The 21829-nt window shown below is 46.4% G+C and overlaps 1 long non-coding RNA gene and 1 other non-coding gene across 2 annotated transcripts; both read left to right on the top strand.

Annotated features, from left to right (window-relative positions):
• Positions 1-3790: 3790 nt before the first annotated feature.
• Positions 3791-21357, top strand: LOC116157748 (uncharacterized). Its single transcript, XR_004141909.2, has 4 exons — positions 3791-4150; positions 14496-14626; positions 20259-20348; positions 21337-21357. It is a non-coding gene; the product is annotated as an uncharacterized LOC116157748 (long non-coding RNA).
• Positions 17563-17634, top strand: TRNAA-AGC (transfer RNA alanine (anticodon AGC)). The gene has a single exon. It is a non-coding gene; the product is annotated as a tRNA-Ala (tRNA).
• Positions 21358-21829: the final 472 nt, after the last annotated feature.

Raw genomic sequence — 21829 nt, 5'->3', positions numbered from 1 at the left:
CTCTTTATATTTTGGAGTGTATGTGTGTATCAAAATATACGGTACATCTATTATATCCTGTCTTTTTTCCTTAACGCAGCCTATTTTTCGGTGTCCTCTATTGACCTTTAAAAACATGATTTTTTGACTGTTGACTATTGGGTTATGTTATTAGGTTTATTGATAGAAAAAAGACAAGTTAAACGTAAAGGCTTAAGGAGAATTGGGTGTCTACTTTTAAAACGTGTAATTTTATCACATTGAATATCTGTGCAACATTCTGCATGTGAACAACTCCCCCAGGCTTTAAAAGTCCCGTGTTGGCAGATCATCACGACTGTAAGAATCTGCCAGCTCTTCCGCTGAACACGCCCCTCACGGCAAAGCAGGGTTTGGTCAAGAGCCCTCCTGGGTCTGGGAGAGAGGGCAGATCCTGTGGCCTTTACCAGACCCAAAGGGCTTTGACATTTTTTGTTTTTCTTTTAAACCTAATTGGCCGCCCATTTTTCTATTCCATTTAACTAGTCTCTTTCTGTTACACACTGAGTTCGTTTCAACTCTCTTTTTTATCATCATAAGCATGCAGCAAATGCCACAATGTCTTAATTATTAAAACTTCCAAATGAGGCCCTACCACCTGGTAACGTAAGCCCTCTAGCTTTGTTCTGCTCTAAGATTGTGCTAGATCCTTTCCACCTTCATACACATTTTAGTATCAGATTATCAATTACTGCACAAAAACCTGCTGGGATTTTGTTTGAGATTGCTTTTGTCTGTTTTTGATCTTCCAGATGAACTTCATTCTGTCAAGATTAAAAAAAGAATCCCTTTGGAGTTCTGATTTGGAATTTATTAATCTTATAATTTAATTTGCAGTGCATTGGATTCTTTTTTGATTATTTCCTGGCTGTGAATACTAATTTCCCCACCAGACTATCAGCAATTCTTGGAGAAGGTGTCTGTCTGTCACGTAAGTCTTTTGTCTTCCGCATAATTATATGGAAACCTTTAGCCAAGTAACATTTAACGTGTGTTTCTTGAACAGACCTCATAAGCTGTTGCAAAATGACCTTCTCAAATGCTTTTCTCAAATATTCTGGGGAGCGGGGTGCTCCTTAGCCTCTGACTTCATTTATTTGAATAAATCATTCAAGTACTAATGAATTCACCTGGCAAAGCCACTGGCATAGTCTAGTCTTAAATGGTATTGACACGCTCAACATGTTGTGCCATCTGTTCAGTATTTAGGCATCTTCCTTTTCTCTGGGAAGCTTTTAGTCCAATAAAGGCAATAAACACAAAACCAGCGGTCTAAATTGTTGTCTTTTTAGTGCCAGAGCCTTGGAGCTATAGAAGTGATAAACTCTAGCTGAGAAACCGCAGCGAAGTTGATGTATCCCAGTGAAGTTGACAGTTGAACTAGGTCTTGAAGCATGAATAGGAGTTCTCTATGCAGTAGAGTCCAGGAGTTGGGGAGATGCTAGGGAGCATTCTGGGTGAGAGGAAAAAAGACACGAGAGGATAGGAATTCATGCCATGTCTAAGAAGCATGAGTGGTCCAGCATGGCTGAGGTATAAAGGGATGGACTGGGAGATGAGTGAAGCTGGACATGTAGGGTAGGGACAGGCATGAGTGGCTTTTTAATATACGCCAGCATTTTTTTTAAAAAAAAACCTTATTATTTATGCTGGTTAGTATAAGGGTGTCATGATCAGATTTGTGTTTGAAAAATATTGCTCTGCTGGCCCTGAGGAAGTGGCTTATATGTACCGAAGTATTTAGATTACTATACTAATCCAGAGAGGAGGTAATAAAACCTTGGGCAAAGGTGCTAGAAATGGGATGCTGATGGCAGGTTATTCCAGAGGTGAAATCAATGTGACTTGGTGATTGATTGGGTGCATGTAGGTGGAAGGAGGCCATCCTGGACATCTGGGTGCAGGCTATGGGATGTCACTGTGCTGAGCTCCAAATTGTCCACTTGAGTCATTGGGTTGAATAGAGCAGCTCTTCTGAAAATATGCCAGGGTAGACGGCTGATTGGCAGCTGAGTGAAAAGGCATAGAAAACTGCCCTTAGGACTTTCATTCTCTCCCTCAGAATAACCACATTTTGCCACGTGATTTCATTTTGCAGGATTTGTAGGTTCTTTTGTCCCCAGTTCATCGGTATATTTACTGCTGCTCTCCCAGGAAGAGAGAAGACAGGCTATTTCAAAAAGAAAAACTTAAACCAAAGACATTCCCTCCTGCTGCTGCTCTGAAGTTAGATTCGTTGGTCAGATCAGGTGGGCACAGAATCTTAAATAATTTAGCCCAGACTGCTCATCTGGTAGGTGAGGAAGCCAAGTGCGAAAGAGGAAAGGTGATGTGTTTAGCCAGCAAGCGGGATCGCTGGGTCTCCCTGGAAGTGGTGGGAGGCAGTAGATCAGCATGGTTAAAAGTAGGGACTCAGATGGTCTGGGCTCTGCCACCGACCAGCTGTGCGGTCTGGGGAATGTCACTTAGCTTTTGCTAAGCCTCAGTTCACTAGACGACAAAATGGAGTTGTTGTGATAATTAAATTTTTTAAAATGTGCATATTCACAGTGTGATGACACGTTTAAATACTCAGTGCCTGTCAGTGAGGATGAAGATAAAGATGATGGTGCTGATGGCAATGATGATGGTGCTGATGATGATGGCGGTGACAGTGATGATGTAATTGAATGAACATGGGCTTTGACATCAGTGTGCCTGAGTGCAAAAGTCTGTTATAGTTGTTTGACCTTGTTAAAACTATCTAACCTCTGTTTATAACTGTCAATTTAAATATATGTAAAATAGAGAAAGTCGTCTCGGTCTTGCACTATTATGAGAATGAAATAAAACAATACATATATTCAAATTACTGAGCACATCCTGGCACAAAGAAGGTGCTCAAGTAATGTTTGTTCTCTATCCCTGAATCTAAACTTCTTTCTTCGTTTCCTCCTCCTCCTCGCCTTTCCCTCTCCTCTTCCTCTTCATTCTTCTCTAATAGCAATCCTTTTTTTTTTTTTTTAATTTAATGCTGTGTTGTCATTTATCCATTAGCTGCCAATCTGGAAATACGTGTTGCCATCATTGCTTCTAAGGACCCCGCTTCATCCTCTTGTTTCCACAGGTGGACATTCGTTCTCTACAGTGTCTGGCTGTCTCTCCTGTCCCTTGTGGATGGCCCTGACCCCAGACACTGACCCTCCACTCGGAGCTTCCCTGGGTATTCATTTCAGGGCAAGGGCACTTACTCTGGGGGAATCCTTATCGTACCAGAGATTTGAGGCAGTATGTGTGGCCTCCCCTGAGACAGGCTGGGACCCGGGACCTGGGACCTTTTCCTGCAGTGCTTGCACCTGAACAACTGTCTCCTCCAGCAACGGAATACGGAGAAACTCAACTGCAGGCATGCGCGGTTGGGGCAAATTATGAACAATGAGTTACAGAAAGACCAAAACCCAACTGCCCCTTCTGAGGCATCAGGAGCAGAAGCAGGGGACTGTGCGTGGTCCCTGCATGCAGCCTCACCAAGGGGGTGGGCAGGCCACCTAAGCCATCCCTCCCGCCTGATCCACGCGTCCACCCTTAGCCTCACCCCGTTTAAGGGACCAGCTCGCCTCCACTCAGGGATCCAGCAAGGGGGTCTGTTGCTTTTTCCCCCTCCCTCCTGCCCCAGCACCAGTCCTGAATTAGGGCCTCCTATCAATTTCTATTGATTAAAGAGTCCAAGGCTCTGGTCAGTGGCTTCCAGGTTCCCTCATCTCCATCTAGACAGTGTTTGGTTGATAGAATTAATACATTGTTGTCTGGAAGCTTTTGGCAGTTTCCTTACTTCAGCCATGAAAACTATAGATTATCTTTTCTCATTGTTTTTTTGGTGGGACTCCAGGAATGCGAGTGGAACCAGAATCTTCTGATCTTCTTCTCTTGACCCAGGTTTGTTTCCTTCATGTACTGAGGAAGAAACAAATGAACTCCATATTCAGGCATCTTTTTTAAAAGCACCAAGTCTTCTGGCTCTAATGCAGCTTGATGGCTCACAGAAGCTGAACGTTACTGAAAATCAGGTCAGGAACTGTCACTGAGGAGCACCAAAGGTCAGCGACCAATGACAGAATGTCCCCGTGGCTGACAGAAGCGTATCATGAAACCGGCAAGTACCAGCTCGGGGACTCCATTTTTTCTGAACTACAACATCCCATCTGTTTGCTTTTATGCCTTGATATCCCCAAAGTCACTCCCTCCAAATGGCAGAGAACACATATTTATTGTTTTAATTAAAGTGAATAGGTTTGAGGATTTCAAAAGAGAACATTTAAGATATCTGAGGGGGTTACAAAATCAGAGGGGAAAAGCTTCTTACACCAGAGAGAATTAGGATCACAGAACTAACTTATCCATAAAAACAGCACTGGGGTCAGGGGAGGCAGGAAGGAAAATGGGTCGAGGAGGGGTGGAAACTTGCCCATAAATTTTTTGCATGTAGAAAAAAAAAAGGAAGAAAAGAATAATAGAAAGACAGAAGAAACATTGAAGCTCACTTTTTTATTTTGTTTTCAAATGGATTCCATTAGATGCAATATGTCATTCTGAGTGCACCTGAATATAGCTGTGGATTTAGATAACTCTTTCTTCCTCCCCTTCTGACCTTTATTATGACTGCAAAAATGCTGTGTGTGAGGGATAAATAATGCATGACCTCAGCCAGGAGAGGAAGGAAGACCTGAGGAAACATTGCAGAATAGAGGAAGCAAAATTTCTTTCTCTACTATATTTTTCACTCCCGACCGACTCCCACCTCCATCCCCACTCCCTGCTCTCTCCCACCCACCAATCCAGGACCCCAAAACCTGGATGCAGCGTGCTGAAGAGCATGGATATGGGGGTCGAACTTGCATTTAAAATCCTTATAGCGAGGCTGTCTCATTTGTGTGATATATCATACCCATCACAGGATGCTCTGAATCAAAAGTTTTGGAAAGATAATAAATGAAGGTGTATACAAATGAATCTTTTCCACTGCACCCTGGAGAACAAACAGAAGACAGAACGTCTATTCTGGCCAGTTGTGAGCGTCAGACGTCAGTGGAAGAGCTGCTCGGGGAGGAGGGTACCTCCTTAGTGAGCCCAGAATGACCCGGAGGGGGTCCTTGAGTGCCCAGAAACCTGGTCTTGGGTTTGGATCCTCCAAGCTGGCTTCTGTGGTGTCAAAAGCACACAAAAGTTCTCTGCAATACCCTTGGAGTGAGAATCTGGGGTTTCTTGCCACGTTTAGAAGCCAGATCCCTCCGTTTCTTGCAGTCATAAAAGAAACAGAGGAAGGGATGGTACTGAACTTGCAGCTTGTGCTAAACTCAAAGTTGGCTCTTACCCAAGAATAACTTGTATGTCCATTTGTCTGTGATTCCCCATTTCCCGCCTAGATTTTCCTGTACTCTCTTGGAAAACTAGTTTTCAGAGTCTTGGTTCCTCGAATGTTGTCAAGTTTAAGTAGAAAGGGGATGCGTCTACCTGGTAAATAAGACCATCCCTCCACGAGTGGGGTTATTTTGATCTACCTGGGTTGTGGTGGCCATGTACCTACTCTTTAGATCTGTGGAAAGATGCGTGGGTCAAGCACCCCATGGGCTCTCTCTCCATGTCCTGTCCACTGATGCCCCGATGAGAGCTTGCAACAGACAGCAAATGGTTTTGTATGATCACTGGGGAATTCCCTTTCTTTTCCCCTTTCCAGTTTTACCACCTATTTCGAGATGAACTTGAGGTGAAAGTGTGGTCACCAGGGTGCCAGTTGGAGGATACTGACAACCTCAGGGCTGTGGCTATTGCCCAGAGAAATCTCTGACTCTGGATTCAAAGGGTCATTGCTCGGGGGTTGCCCAAGGAAGCTGTTACAACAGCTCCTTCCAGTCTCACTTCCTATTAGATACATCCTTGTCATTTCCATGGCAACCGGGAAGTTTCTTGGGTTTCGCTGATCCACTGCTTGGGGACATATGGGAGGACAATTGGATGGGTTAGGTAGATACAGAGGCTGAGCTGCTTAAACCTTCCCATTTTATCCTTACTCCGGGCTCTCACAGGGCTCTCCCCGAGCCCAGGCGCAGGAACGTCAGGATCATTATTCGTTTTGTAACCTCGGGGCCCCACCTGCCGATCCTGAGTGACAAACACGCATAAAGTGACTAGAGGTCTGTGCTAGAAATGTTGTGTGACTCCGCTTCCTACTGCGACCTTGCCCATCCTTACGGCTCCTCTCCTCCCTGCCGATCTTCCCTCTTTCTCCTTCTCTGCCTTTAGCTTCTTCCCCAGGCTTAGTGCCAGAGGCAGGGAGAAGGCATCGCTGACGACGTGGAGGGCATGGGATCTGCAGCAGGGAGGTCAAGTGCAAGGTCTGCTTTCCAGCCATGTGACCTTGAACTTGTTTCTTTGTCAGTGCAAATGGAGATGATGCTTTTTTCCTCCTTCTTAGGGCTGTGGTGAGAATTAAATGGGTTAAAAATCTGTGTGGTACTTAGAACAGTGCCTGTCAAGTAGATGGGTCTACAAAGGGTGACTTTAGATCCAGATGCATCTGGGACAGCCTCGTTTGAAACCTGCTGTCCCAGCATTGTTGTTACTGTGTTCTCTTTCCGCTTCGAAAGTATCCAGGGTTTGGGTGCTAAATGTGGTGACCCTGTACGCAGTCTTAGGTATTTTACTACTGGGCAGTGATCCGTTAATTCTGTGGAGGTGCAGGATTGGACGTCACAGGCTAGGAAGTGAGGCAGATAAGAGCATCTACAATTAACCAGTTTCAAGTTAAACTGCTCTTATCTTTGGAGACAAAGAAAACCCTGTAACGCTGAAGTTCTGCTCTTCCCCACCCCCTCCCACGTCTGGGGTGGAAGGTGCCAAGAACCAATAGAGAGGGCTGCCCCACCGGGGTCCCACCAGCCGTGCACATTCAGAAAGCAAGTGTTGAGAGCCCAGCCCTGGGAGCTGCATTTTTGCTCTGCCTCCGGCTACGTAACTGAGGTCAGGGTGCCAGGATCTCTCAGGGAAGCCAGCATGGCCATGAGTTCCCAGATAAAAGGAAAATATCTTGAGATGATCAACCTTCAGTTGGGGGCACACGAGGCAGTGACAGTGACGGTGGGTTGGTGAAGAGTTACCAGAGACCGAGAAGAGTTTAGGAAAGTTTAATAGAGACACTGCTATAGGCAACAGCTGGCCACACAGGCAAGAGGTGCCTGCGTGACTGCGTGAGCGCCGTGGGGAGGGTGGGGAGGGTTGGTGTGCAGGGTCTTTTATTGGAGGTAGGGGGCTGTGCACACAAGGAGTAGGGGGCTGAGGGATCAATTCCTGCACAAGTACTTGATTGGTTGTAAGATCTGTCAGGGACGTCTCTGAATAATAGGTTTTAGGACTGATAAGGGCAGGATGTGTCTCCTGTCCGCCTAGGGTGTTAGGGTATTATGAGCCGGGCTGTCTCCTGGGGTGATGGGTTTTATTAGGATAAACACACATCAAGAGAAGGTGTTTTATATCTTGCAGAAATGCAGGTATGCTAAGGGTCCTGCAGTGGAGAGTGGGGGTTAAGCTATCAGTCGGCTCCAGGCACACAGAGAGCCCAGGGATGGGCGTTTTATGACTCCAGAGAGTGCCAGCCGGATCCACACCTTCCTCCCTGGTAGAAGGGAAGGGCAGAGGTCAGTCCTGGCTAAACATTTTCACAGGGACCATGCAGCCTTTATGTTGGCAGAGTGCAGCCCAAGAGCTCTGCTGGCGGCCTGGCCCTTGGGCTCCTCTTCCTCACCAAGTCCCTGAGGTCCTTGTATATGTGCCTCAGATCATTGTCTGTCCATCTGTCTGTCTATCTACCTATCTATCTATCCATCCATCCATCCATCCATCTATTTATCTATCTTCATCCATCTGTCTACCTGTCTATCCAGCCATCCACCTGTCTATCTATCCATCCATCCATCCAAACATTCATCTATCTACCTACATATCTGTCTTCATCTATCTATCCAACTACCTGTCCACCCAGCCATCCATCTGTCTGCTTATCTGTGTACCTATCAACAGGCATACCTTGTTTTATTGATCTTTGCTTTATTGTGCTTTGTATATTTTACAAATTGAAGGCTTGTGGCAACCCTGTGTCGAACAAGTCTATTGGCTCCGTTTTTTTTCTGATAGCATTTGTTCACTTTGTGTCTCTGTGTCACATTTTGGTAATTCTTACAATATTTCAAACCCTCCACCAGTGAAGAGATTATGATTCACCGAAGGCTCAGATGATGGCTAGCATTTTTTAGCAATTAAATACTTTTAATTAACGTATGCATATTGAGTTTTGGACATCATGCTATGCACACTTAATAGATTACAGTATAGTGTAAACATGACTTTTATATGCACTGAGAAACCAAAACATTTGTGTGACTCAACTTTAATGAGATATTAGCTTTATTGTAGTGGTCTGGAATGGAAGCCGAAATATCTCGGAGGTATGCCTGTATCTCTTTGTCTGTCTATCTGTTTATCTGTCTGTCAGTCCATCCACGCATGCGTCCATCCAACCACCTATCTCCCTATCTTAACCATCACCATTTTCTAACAGGTTGGACCCTGGGGTCAAATTCCAGGTCCTCCACTCACTAGCTGTGTCAATTTTGGGCAAGTTCCTTCTTTGTGCCTGTTTCCTCATCTGTAAAATGAGGATGACACTACATCTGCTCTGTAGGTTTGCTGTGAGGATTAAAAGCCGTTCATATCACGCACGTTGCATGTGCTCGGCACACAGGGAGCGCTAGAATAACCACTGCACATTTTTTGCACTTTTTTCCCCTGTTATTTTTCTTGTGTGCGGTAGGAGGGTTCTGACCTCTCCATCCCATCCCTTGGCTGTCTTCATATGATTTTAAATTAAAAGACACCTCTTCGCATGTTGTTTGGAAGAACATCCTGACTTGCTTAGGTCCAGCCAACACTGCATTCACCATTTTGTTAAGTAGATGTGATGTAGATGGGATGACCAGGAAAACAGAGCTCGAAGCGGGTGGGATGGCCTCTATTCCTGTGTAGCTCTTGGAAAAAGTGGTCATTGCACAGATTTTGGAATTCAACCACAGTTTGAATTCCGGATCTTCCCATTTTAACCATGTGACTCTGGGTAAAATATCTAACCTCCGTGGGCCTCAGTTTACTGATATATAAAACAGAGAAAGTTGCATGGTAGGTGTGAGGGTGAATGGGGGCAAAAGCGCCTGCCACAATCTCTGGTATTCAGCAGGTATTCCATAAGTGCTGATTTCTTGTCCCCTGTTAGCTCCTTGGAGGGAGGGAGGGAGGGAGGCTGTGTTTGTCCACTGTCATATCCTTCTGGCTCTCAGTACAGTGCCTGTCCAGGAGCAGTCAGTAAATGGTCGGTAAGCAAATTGAGAACAAATAGATTTTTCGTGCGTGACATACCTCCTTCGACACAAATATATTAACTTCCTGCTTACTGCGTCAGGACTAATCACCACTAGAGATGAAGGCTTTGGGGACTTAATGATTTTTGAAAACTATACTCAAGGTTAAATTATGAGTCGAGCCAGGACTCGAAAATGCTGGAAGCAATTTCCTCCAGTTTCAACAGTGGCTCAGCCTCATTCGCTTTGTTTATTCAAAGCCTGCTAACCCCACCCCCTCCCACGCTCCCAGATCTGGAGTGTGGAGTGTGCACCTCGCCTCGTGACCACACCTCGCTGGAGCTCCCCGGAAAGGGAGCAAAGGCAGAGGGTGCAGTTTAAGGCTGAAGCACCTCGGGCTTTGTGCTTCAGAGGGAATGAAGTAGAGGATGGGGGTGTTGGTCCTTGGCACCAATCTCTTCACTTCCTCAGATCTACATTCACTCACCAACAGTGTGTGAAGGACAGAAAGGGGAGACTGATTTAGAAACTGGCCCTTCTTCCAGGTCTAGCCACAGCCTGTCTAGCTCAGAAGCCTCGTCTCCACTGAGACTCTGTGAAGGGCTGCCTCTTGGTGGGGTGGTGGGAGTGGGGACAACAGTGGAGGTGGCTAAAATAGTCTTGGGCAGCTCAAGGTGGCGGTTCCCAGCATCTTCGCCTTCTGTTTCTCGGGCACCTAATATCTCTGTCTCCCTTAAGGCATTCCTGATGGGGTGGGATTTGGTTAGTGGAAGAGAACGGTTGTTATGCCTGGAGTCATCTGGGAGTTCATTGGTGTCTTCCCTGCATTGTAAATTCCTCAAGGGCAGTGCTTTGTTTCACTCTGCTTTGAATTTTCAAAAACTAAGATGGGACACCTGGTCAAATTTAAATGCAATTGTGTAGGGAAAAAAAAAATGTAGCCTTTCTCTGTGGAGGAGAGCCCAGTAGCCAGCATGGAGCAGACCTTCTCTGATGGGAGGCACCCACGTTCCTTTGGGAAGGTGGTAACAGGACTTGGAGTGTGTGTCTTTGAGGGGCGGTGGGGGGGGAGGGCTGTTGGGGGACTTCTGGGGGACTTGGCACAAGCTGTCTCTTTACTTGTTCGGCAGGGGCCTGGGAAGGTGTGGACCGATCTACAAAGGGACTCTGCTGGCCCAACAGGGTGGAATGGGGCAGAGGTGGTCCCCCTGATCCCAGAGGCATGTGATGAGGGAAATCAGTAGGGTGGAGAGTGGTGGCCCTCATCAAGCTCATGGGCTAGAAGGCGGGCTCAGGTGGACTGGTCAGGGAGACCTGGTGGAAACTTCTGAAACTTCATGTGTGAGTGAGCTTCTTAGCTCCTGGCTCCTCTGACGCGGTGTACCGACCTAGGGTCAGCACAGCTGAGCATGTGCGCTTGGGAACTAGTAGAACTTGGCTCCAGCGTGGGTCCCCATTGCAGCCCGTGCACGGATCTAGGCCAGCATGGGTGGCGTCATCTCAGCCACCCATGGCTGAGTGGGCCAGTGTCTCTGAGCCTCCGTGAGACTGTTCCTCAGCAGTGACCTCCTGTGGTGATGTCGAGCAATTGCACTTGTAGTCTGAGGACCGCACCTTCTACTAAACTCTGGAGTTCTTGAAGAAGTGGTACGAGTGGGGAATGACGGCAGAGAAAATAAAATAACACCAAGAGGGAGGAAGATTCTAGACTTCATGCTGATGAGGAGTGATGGCTTGAGTGATTCACTTCACAACAACCAGAACATGTGGCTGTGATGGTACCCCCAGATGGGCAAAAGAGGTCATACCAGTTCCAAAACAGTGCCCAGCACTGAGTATGTAGTTGAAATTTCAGTACATATTTGTTGAATGAGGAAGACGGATGGATGGGGGAATGGAATTAATGCTCGTTCAAATCCACACACTGAAAGAAACTCCAGGTACTTCTCCAATTCATTCCTCACAGTCCGGTAAAGAGTGGCACCCTCGTTTCACAGGTGGGTCCATATTGGGTAGCAAACGGTGGAAACAGCCTTTGAACCCAGAGCTGACTCCCAAAGCTGGTCCTCAGCCAGGTGGGATGCTGTAGGAATGCCCAATGCAGCCTCAGGCACGGATGAGGTGACAGGGAGTATCTGGATGTGAGGGGAGTTAATGGAGACTTGGGGTGGGTGGAAGAGGTGTACTTGAAACAAAGTTGCTAAAAGCCTTGACAAGTGAGGCCGTCTGGTTTTCTCCTGAGAGTTACGATCGAGTGCGGGGATTATGGTGCTGAAAACCCCAGCAAAACTGTCACTGGCAGAACCTGTAGGGGGATGGGAAGGGAGGAGGGAATAAAAGAGAGGGAGTAAAACAAAAAGGGTATGGACTGAGAGTTAGAAAAAATAGGCAGGGGGTGGGAAAAGTAGGGAGGGAGGAAGAGGAAGAAGCTTGGGTTAAAAACAGATACGTTTAGATGATTCAACTGGAACAAAACATGCAGTGCCTGTGGGTGATTCTGCAACGAGTCCGACTGAAATCACACGAGGTTAATTACTTTGACCTCGTTTCCTGCTATCACACTTGACTGAGGGCGCCCCAGGCTGGAAAGGACACCATTGCCCTCAATAATGTGTCTACAGCAAGTAATGACCTCTCTGGAGTGTAGCTCAAGTTCCTGGAGGACAACTGTAACTCTAGAAGTAAATTGGCTTTGCAGTAATGGCTTTGACATCGTTGCTGGTGGTTTCTGGTCCATTTGGGCAAGAAACACAAGGAGTGAAATTTTTAAGCCTTTTTCCACTTTTTCTTTCTCTCTCTTTCTTTCTCTCTCTCTTTCTTTCTTTCTCTCTCCCTCTCTTTCTCTCCCTCTCTTTCTTTCTCTCTTTTCTTTCTTTCTCTCTTTCTTTCTCTCTTTTCTTTCTTTCTCTCTTTTCTTTCTCTCTTTTCTTTCTCTCCTTTCTTTCTTTCTTTCTTTCTTTCTTTCTTTCTTCCTTCCTTCCTTCCTTCCTTCCTTCCTTCCTTCCTTTCTTTCTTTCTTTCTTTCTTTCTTTCTTTCTTTCTTTCTTTCTTTCTTTCTTTCTTTCTTTCTTTCTTTCTTTCTTTCTTTCTTTCCTTTTCTCTCTGTCTCTCTCTCTTTCCTTCCTTCCTTTTATTTCTTTCATCTTGTAACATCAGTGAATATGTGACTGTTGGAAACTCATTTGTTGCAGAAGCACTAGTTAGACTGAGCCTGAGGAGGGTGGGGACCAGGATAGTATGTACATTGTACCCAAGAGCCTGGCACGTGGCAGTAAATCAGTGGATATTTGAATAAAATGGTGAATATGTGCTGAAGCTCTGTTTCTTTGAGGCTACACTTTTTTTTTTCCTAAATAGTTTTGAGCCTCTTCGATGTATTAAGCTCTCCACTGGCCGTTGAGGATACAAGGCACAATAGGACATGTTCTCTGTCTTCAAAGAGCTTCTAGTTAGTGGAGGATCTGATGAGTTTAAATGTGTTGAAAACAATTCTGCTGTGGGACGGACAGGGGGAAAGTGGTATAACGAGGGAATCAGACACCGTGGGCCTAATGTTGTTACTTTTTAAAGAAATTCTTCCACCTCGGGTTGGATATCTCTGTTTATGTGGAAGACTATAGGCCCGGGGACACCTGCAGAAAATCAAGAAGCACAATAGTTTGTTTTAAGTTAATTCAACAAATAGCAATTGAGTCTCTATCACGGGCTGGATTTGGTGTCGGGAGACTGGCCTGAATAAGGCAGCCCTGAACCCTTATCTTCCAGGAGCTCACACTCTAGCTGGGGAGGCAGATGGTACACGAGGGAAGTAAGTAAGATAAGAGCTATCGGGTAACCTGTGGTGAAGAAGAATATGAGCACAAATGTATGTATGTTCCTATGTGACTGAAGTACTGTGCTGTACACCAGAAACTGACACAACATTGTAAACTGACTGTGCTTCAATAAAAATATATTTTAAAAAGAGAACTATCGGGAGAACACCATGGAGGTTTCTTTAAAATACTAAAAACAGTTACCATATGATCCAGCAATCCCACTCCTGGGCATATATCTGGAGAAAACTCCAATTTGAAAAGTTACATGCACCCCAGTGTTCATAGCAGCACTATATACAATAGCCAAGACATGGAAACAACCTAAATATCCATTGACAGATGACTGGATAAAGAAGTTGTGGTATATTTATACAATGGAATACTACTCAGCCATAAAAAATAATGAAATAATGCCATTTGTAGCAACATGAATGGACCTAGAGATTATCATATTAACTGAAGAAAATCAGACAGAGAAAGACAACTATCATATGATATCACTTATAATTGGAACCAAAAAAAATTGATACAAATGAACCTATTAACAAAACAGAAAGAGACTCACAGACGTAGAAAACAAATTTGTGGTTACCAAAGGGGAAAGGTGGGGTGGAGGGATAAATTAGGAGATTGGGATTAGCAGATATAAACTACTAAATATAAAATAGATAAATGAGGTCCTACTGTATAGCACAGGGAGCTATATTCAATAGCTTGTCATAACCTATAAGGAAAAAGAATCTGAAAAAGAACATATACATGTGTATGTATAACTGAATCGCTATGCTGTACACCTGAAACTAAAACAATGTTGCAAATCAACCTACATATCAGTAAAAATTTAAAAAAAAAAGAACGCTTGGAAGGGTGCCCTGTGATAGGTGCAGGGCATTGAAAGGACTTTGAATTTTACTCAGAGATGGGGAAGTCGATACACGTCCCTGTTCCTCTCATTTCCTATTCAGACACAGAAATCCCTCCAACCTTCTCTGTTTCTCCAACCACATTTAATATCCCTTAGGAGAAACTCTTTTTATTCAAGTTTAAAAAAAAAAATTGGGGGGGGAAGGTAATTAGGTTTTTAAATTTATTTTTTAGAGGAGGTACCGGGGATTGAACCTAGGACCTCATGCATGCTAAGCATGCACTCTACCACTGAGCTGTACTCTCCCCCAACTAGAAGAAATTCTGACATACGTACACCCACTCACTCTTTCCTAATGCTCAGAATTCCTTCCACACCGTGAGCAAATGAGTTAACTTCTGTGCTCCGCAGGTGCCTCCCCTGTCAGAGAAACATCATCTTACCTGCAGGGCTGCTGGATGTCAAGGTCAAAACAGCAGAAGCAGGAAGGAGGTGAAAACAGCAGAAGCCCAGGGCGTGATCGGTCACTGTTTCTTCTGAAGGTAAAATAAGATCCTTGATGAGGCTCTTTGGGGGCTTAAGTGGACACAGATTTAAAGTGCAGATCCTTGTGCTACCGTGTTCCCACGAAGGAGGGGAGCTCAGAATCACAGCACTTTTAAGGTAGGGAGACCTTCCAGCAATGCAGAAGAGGGTATAAATGACCCTGTCTGAGTGTCCCCCCATCTCAGGGGAAGGCCCCGAACTTGGTTGTGAGGGTCCTCTCCTTGTCCACGGGACCTACCTGCACGCTGGCTTGTGGATATTGACGTCACCTTGCTTGTCTGCACTCAGATTTAAACCCTAATTCCTGATGGCACGCTTCGCATTTGGCACAGGGAAAGGGTGGGTGACATGGGGACCAAAGAAAGATCACAGGTCCGCAGGGTGTGGTTCCATGTCCCCTGGGTCTCTTTTTGACGATGGTAATAGTAATGGTGTTAATAATGGTAGCCATAGTTACTGAACTTTTCTTAGATACGTATTAGTGCTTTACACACTTCAACTCATCAGATCCTCCCCTCTGCCCTAGGAGGTGGTACTGGGACTATCCCCATTTTACAGATGAGCAAACTGAGGTTTAGACAAGTTAAAGAGTGTGCTTTATGAAACAGAACTAGGGTGGGTGGATCCGGGACTTACCTCACCACTGTCTGACACCAGCACTAGAACCTCACGGCCTCACAAGGCACATGGGCAACAGCAGGATTCAGTGACCCTGGACTCTCGCAGGAAGCTCATTCCCACACCAACAGTGGGACTGCGGCAATTTACTTAACCCCTTCAGGCCTCAGTCTCCTTGTCTGTAAAATGGGCAGACTAACCCCACAGGATGAAATGAGACATTGGCTCCTGATACATGTTGATTTCCTTCCCTCCCTGGAAATCCAATCTGTACAGAGAACTTAGTAGGACATTTCAGTGTCCAATGGTGTGCAGCCCACAGGACCCTCGGGACGCACACACATATGTGGTTTCTTTAGAACTGGGATTGCCCTTTGAACCGCTTAAGCACTGGCATCGTTTTAATCAACAACTTCAACTCTATTGGATTATAACCCCTCCTCACAGGACCATGGGTATCGCTACTTTAAGTGAAGACGGCGAATTTCGGTTTCAGGTGGCAGCCTCAGAAAGTTTTCCCAGTGAAGTCAACTAGATGTACCGAGCATTCTCTGCGCACCCTTCCCATCTTTCGCACAGTCAGGCTTGTAATTTCATGGGTTCTCCTTGGATCTATTCTTACAGCAAAGGTCTCTCCCTTATCTTGGGTGGATAAATACATCCATCACCCTGCATTCGCATTTCTTTTTCATTAAGTCGTTCCCCTGCCTCCCGTCATTTAATCAGTGCTGACTCCACTCTGAGTAATGGAGGGCACAGAATTACAAGACGTGGGTCCACGTCTGGGCTCTGGTGGCTTGTCTGCTCTGTGAGTGGGTGCAATCCCCTCTTTGTCAATCCAGGTCTCTGTGTGCTCATTTATAAATGGGAGTGAGGTCTGCAGTGAAGGGTTGTTGTGTGGCTTGTGGAAAGAAAGGCAGTGAAGCGCAGTACAGACGGGAGGGACTGCCATGAGGAACGGTCCATCCCTGGTGGGGTTACTGAGCGCCACTGAGTCCTCAGCACCAGGCACGTGGTGATAGGCAGACAGTGGACAGTACACAGTGTGGACGCTGGAAGCAGATCGCTGGCTCCCAGCTCTTCCGAGCCGTGTGCCCTTGCCCACGTATGTGATTTAAGCTTGCTGAGCCTCAGTTTAGTTGGGGAAGAGCTTATGAAGTGGCAGTGATCACAGTTAGGAGTCACTCAGTGGTTCCCAACTGGGAGTGATTTTTTTCCCCCCAGGAATCTGGAGACACTTTCGGTTGTCACAACAGGTGCAGGGATGCTGCTGGCATCTGGTGGGCAGAGGTCAGGCATGAGGCTGAACATCCTACGATGCACAGGACAGCTCCCCACCACACAGAACTGTCCAGCCCCAAATGCGAAAGGTGCTGAAGCTGAGAAACTCCTGGTAATGAATACAGTTCAGGTACATTCTTGACATAGTTACTGGCACCTGACCTGTCTCTCTTGAGGCGTCAAGCTGGCTGTGTCTGGAGAGAGCTCTGGAATGTCTCAGTGTCAGCCTCAGTGCTGGGATTGGAGCCTTGATGCCAATGCTGCTGTCAGCCCACCTCGGCCCCCAGCACACTGCCAGCCCCATCACAGACCTGTCACCCTGTCCTGCATCGAGGCTGTACGCGTCAGGCCTGCTCACCCAGCCGCAAGCTCTGTGGTAGAAAGGCACCAGCCTGATTCCTCTTTGAAGCTGTCCTGATGCTTAGGATTCTGACTTGACTCACAGAACATGCTTCGTTATGGTCATGGAATCTATGACTGCCTTAGAGATGCATGGCAATTTGGTTTCGAGTTTGGTTGGCAGGTCTTGTAGAGATACAGAGAGGTAGGAGCCGTGTGTTCAGGAAGGAGGGTGGGGCTTCTGAAGGAGGCACTGCTGGGTGAGTAGGGTAAGAAGTTCATCCTCTAAGGACAGCTGGCCCTGTCTGGAGACGGTCCTCACTCCTCCCCCCTCAGAGAAAAATACACTTACTGCTGGTACCAGTGGTACTGACTAGTCTCCTTGTCTGTAAAATGTGCAGAGTAACCTCACAGGATGAAATGAGATGTTGGCTCCCAATACATATTAATTCCCTCTCCCCATGGAAATCCAATCCGTACAGAGAACTTACAGGATGTGTCAATGCCAGGCCCCCCGATATCCCCCAGTCCTGAGCTCTGTCTGCAGTATGCACAGACCCCCGCCCTGCCCACTCCCTGGGAACAATGGTTAGTTCACAGACTGGCCCCCGTACACGGAGGGCAAGGAGAGGCCAAGGGAGGAAGCAGCCACTCCAGATTAGTTGGTGGCAAGTTGAACAAGCTAGAGGAAGGAGGGGGTGTAGCTCAGTGGTAGAGCACGTGCTTAGCATGCACGAGGTTCTGGGTTCAATCCCCAGTACCTCCATTAAAAAAAAAAAAAAAAAACAAGCAAGGAAACTTAACATTCACATGAGGCTCATCCTGGGCACCTCAAGATGAGTAGTTCTCTGCTCTCGCCCACCCAAATCTTTAGCGTTTATGTAGAGGCCTTAACTGGGCTCAGTCACGTACACCCTCCAGATGGTCTCAACAACACCACATTACTCTCTCAAGTCTGTGTCCTTGAAACCGACTCCCACTGTGGGGATAGTGGGCAGAGTGTCTGTTCCAAGGACAGGGGAGAGGTGAGGATCCTCTCATTGCCCGGGGCCAGCTCGAGGGTCAACCTGCAGTCGCGTCCTGTCAGTTACCTCCTCCCGCAACAATGAAATGATGTCTCTTACTTATTGGTGTCCTCCCATGTTGTTTTATCAAAGTGCCTGGACCGAATTAGCAGGCAATAAATCCTTGCTGATTGAATGCATAATCAGACACGGAAAACCGAGATGCATGTCCGTATGTCTGCATTTATATTTGTATATACAGAGATTAAGGGAGAAGATAAATACCTCTTCCTCCCTTGGTCCACAATAAGCCCTTGATAACTCGGCTTCCCTGGTGGCTCTTCCATGGCCTTCTTTTTTTTTTTTTTTTGGTGGGGAGGAGGTAGTTAGGTTTATTTATTCTTAGAGGGAAGTACTGGGGATTGAACCCAGGACCTTGTGCATGCTAAGCATGCACTCTACTGCTTGAGCTATACCCTCCTCCCTCATGGCCTTTTGAATGACACACAAGGACACATAAGGTCTGAAAGACCCTCCCTGGTGTACCTCTATGGCCAAGTCCTGTATCTTCCTCCAGACTCCATCTCCCACCCATCCTTCCTGGCCGCTCTCTCCAGCCCTCATTGATTTCATTTTCCCTAAGGCCAACAATTCTTGTCGTGGCCAGTTGACATGGCACTGCCACACTGCTTCACGGTGTCACAGCACTGTGATGTATCCGTGGAGGGGACTTGATCAGAATAGCAGCAGGATGGAAAGGACATGAAATCTGGAGTCAGGAAACTGGGGTTGGAGCCCCAGATCCTCCTACTGCCTTCTCAGGGTCCTTCAACTCTTTGAGCCTCAGTTTTCTTTCTCATATTGTGGAAACAATGACCCCTCTTCTGCTAACAGAAATCAGAGAGGAAGATGCCTGTGTCAGAGTTTCGCATCAAGGATGACACAGACAGAAGACATTATTAGGGCCTTGCTTGTGAGATGAAAAGCTCCGTGGGAGCAGGGCTGTGCTTTCTCCGTCTTGTTTATTCCCTTGCAGCGCCGACCGTGGGCTTGGACATGCTAAAACACGTGTAATGAATTTGCAGTGGGATGCATACAGATGCAGAGAAAAAGATGAACGTGATTATGAGCAGAAATGCGTGGTTCCCTTTTTCCTCGAATCCTGTTCACCTCTTCTCACTCCTAGTTCGTTGCTTTGATTTCATGTTGTTTCATGAGAGAGTTAGGGAGTAAATAAATGGGATTAAAATGAATATAGGAGATAAAAGAAAGTCACCAAATGCCGACAGATACCCAAGTGAAGTGCACCGCTTGCAGACACAGTGAAGCCCTTTTGCAAAGAGCAGATGGGTGAACAGAGAGGGGAGCAGGGTGGAGGGGGAGGGGCACTGATACAAGAAGGTAGGTGGGTGGGTGGGAGGGCTGGTGAGTCAAGGCAGTTGTAAGATAAGAAAGTGATCAGGGTGTGAAAGAACACCACCGCCACCATCGACTTGTTCCCGATGATCAGAAGCATTTGCAGCCACAAGGGGGAGAGGCAGCTCCACTCAGCAGCCAGGCAGGGCCGGCCTCTTTGGCCCTGTGTTTCTTCAGCTCGCCCATAGCTCGCCAGCTCACCTGAGGCTGAAGCTGTGCTAATAAAGTTTTTGTTGAAAGCCTGTCTGTGGCTTGTTGATTTCAGGGCCTCTCTGTTTCTTCCTCCTCACGTGGGAAGCAGTTGGCCCCCTGGGGATGGGGAGACAGAGCGAAAACAGACAACAACGGCATCTTTCTCCAACTTCCTTCCCAGGGGAAAGAGGGGCAGAGGCGGCCTCAGAGAGGAGGACGCATAAAGACGAAACCGTGAAATAAAGGAGGCCTAGACGAGAAAAAACAGAAAGCAGACAGCAGACAGGAGAAGGGGTGGGGTGATCTGGACTTTCACAGTCTGAAGAGAAGAGACATGAAATCAAAGCAGAAATCAGGGCCTCAGTGTCCTGGGTGCCTTCTTCTCTGCCCATGGGGTAGATGTGAACCAGGCCTGCTTGGTTTATGTGAGGAATTTTGTCTTTAAACAGAAGGACTGAAGTAAAGGGCCTTCGGGGTAGAAACGAGCATGATCAGGTGCAGTCCAGGCCTCGCCTCTGCCTACCTGGAGAGGCAGGCCTTCGGTGCCGAAGGGACTACGTGTAGGGGTGTCTCACTGAAAACAAAATAAATAAATAAGAGAAAGCAGCCACTGATTCTGTATGAAGGGACGAGGACTTGTATTACAGACTAAACCAAAATCTGATTGAGGGTAAGGAAGAGGCCCTCTTGGGACTGTCTTCCTAACTTCCCACTGGCAAACATTAAACACCTATTGTTTCATTATTTCTTTATGATACCATGATCTTATCTGATTCAGGAAGTGGACAGAAGCGTGCATGGGAAGCGTCAAGGGCACCAGTCCATGCAAAAGTCATGGGGAGTGAAGCTGGAGTACCATCTCCCTCAGGTAGGTAACCAGCGCGCAGCTCATATCTGACCCCAACTTTCACTGGCACCTGGGTTTTTGTAAACTAGGAAGTTAAGGAGGAGAACTTAGCCAACAGCCCTCGAAGTCAGGAGTCTCCAGTCGAAGATCCCTAGCTGAGATTCTCAGGCTGCACAGACTCCTACTGGGAGGGGGAACGGAGCAGGAATCTGCAGAATCTGCAGAATCTGCATGTTTAACAAGTGTTGGATGATTCCAGTTCACCTGGCCCTGTCATCACACGGCTCCAGCAGATGGTGACATGGGGTTAATGACCAGAATCCCAGATTCAAACTCATTTTTATCCCATTAACTAGGCATTTATGATTTGGTCAAGGCTGGTGTCAAATTGCAGTGGCAGAGGAAGCTGGTGCAGGAGAAGGCCTCAGCAATGATTGAGCACAAATAAGGAAACAGCACAGAGATGTTATGTGGTTTTCCAAAGGTCACACAGCAAGCTAGATCCAACAATTGGCAGGTGGGCCCCCAAAGCCCACTCTGTGTGCACTGGCTTCTGTTGTTTTCTCCTGGAAGCAATGAATAAAGCAACTATACATAAAATCTCAATCAGCTATGCTTAAGCCCAGCTTTGCCTAATGCTCCTGCCTGATATAACCTTGGCGACAAAGTATTTGCTAAGTGCACACTTAGGTAACTAAATGGTAATAGTTGCTGTATGAGGTGTTTACTTATAATAGAAAAGCTCTTTGGTTTACAGTAATTGATCTTTAAACTTTCTTTAGGGCAGTGACTTGCCGGGAGAAAAAGTTGTGTACTGAGGCCCTTCCAAGTTTGAAATAATAATGAATTATGCCGTCTGTGTATTAGAAAGGGATGCATCTTTCTTTTATTTTAAATTAGGGAGTGATGGTGGCAGCAACATGTACCTAACGCATGTTAAGTGGCAAATTAGCATTTGAGCTGACTGTAGGTCTCAGCTTCTAAGCCTCCTGCCTGTCACTTTTTGCAGGAGGCTGGAGGCAGGGGGCAGCGCTTTGTATCCTCACCTTCTTCTGGGTCCAGGCTGGGCTCTGGGCAGGCCCCAGTTTCCCTAGAAGAGGATCTCCCTCCTTGCATCTCAGAAAAGCAGCTTCCGCGTCAGAGAAAGTGAATTCATCTACATGTTCATATACTCACCTGTAAGTGAATACATTTATCACAGCAAAAATCTGAGCACCTTGTCTATTAGGGCGTTGGATTATTTTATCTGCAAATGAATTTATCTGGAATTGTTTTAGAGTTTAGTCACCCACTTGTCTTCATCAAAAAAGATGACAAAACATAATTTCACAAAATTAGGACAGAGCCTGAAAGTCTGGGCCAAATAGACCCAATCTAAACCCAATCCCCATACTCCTACACACACCAGAGTGCTAAGCGAATAGATATGGTAAATCTGATTGAAGAGGGAAATGCTTAACCAGCTGAATGCCACAAAAACTTTTTTTTTTGGAAGCAACCAA

The sequence above is a fragment of the Camelus dromedarius genome, chromosome 16 (assembly GCF_036321535.1).
Source record: "Camelus dromedarius isolate mCamDro1 chromosome 16, mCamDro1.pat, whole genome shotgun sequence".
In the NCBI taxonomy this organism is placed as follows: domain Eukaryota; kingdom Metazoa; phylum Chordata; class Mammalia; order Artiodactyla; family Camelidae; genus Camelus; species Camelus dromedarius.
This window is presented reverse-complemented; position numbering and strand designations above follow the sequence as displayed.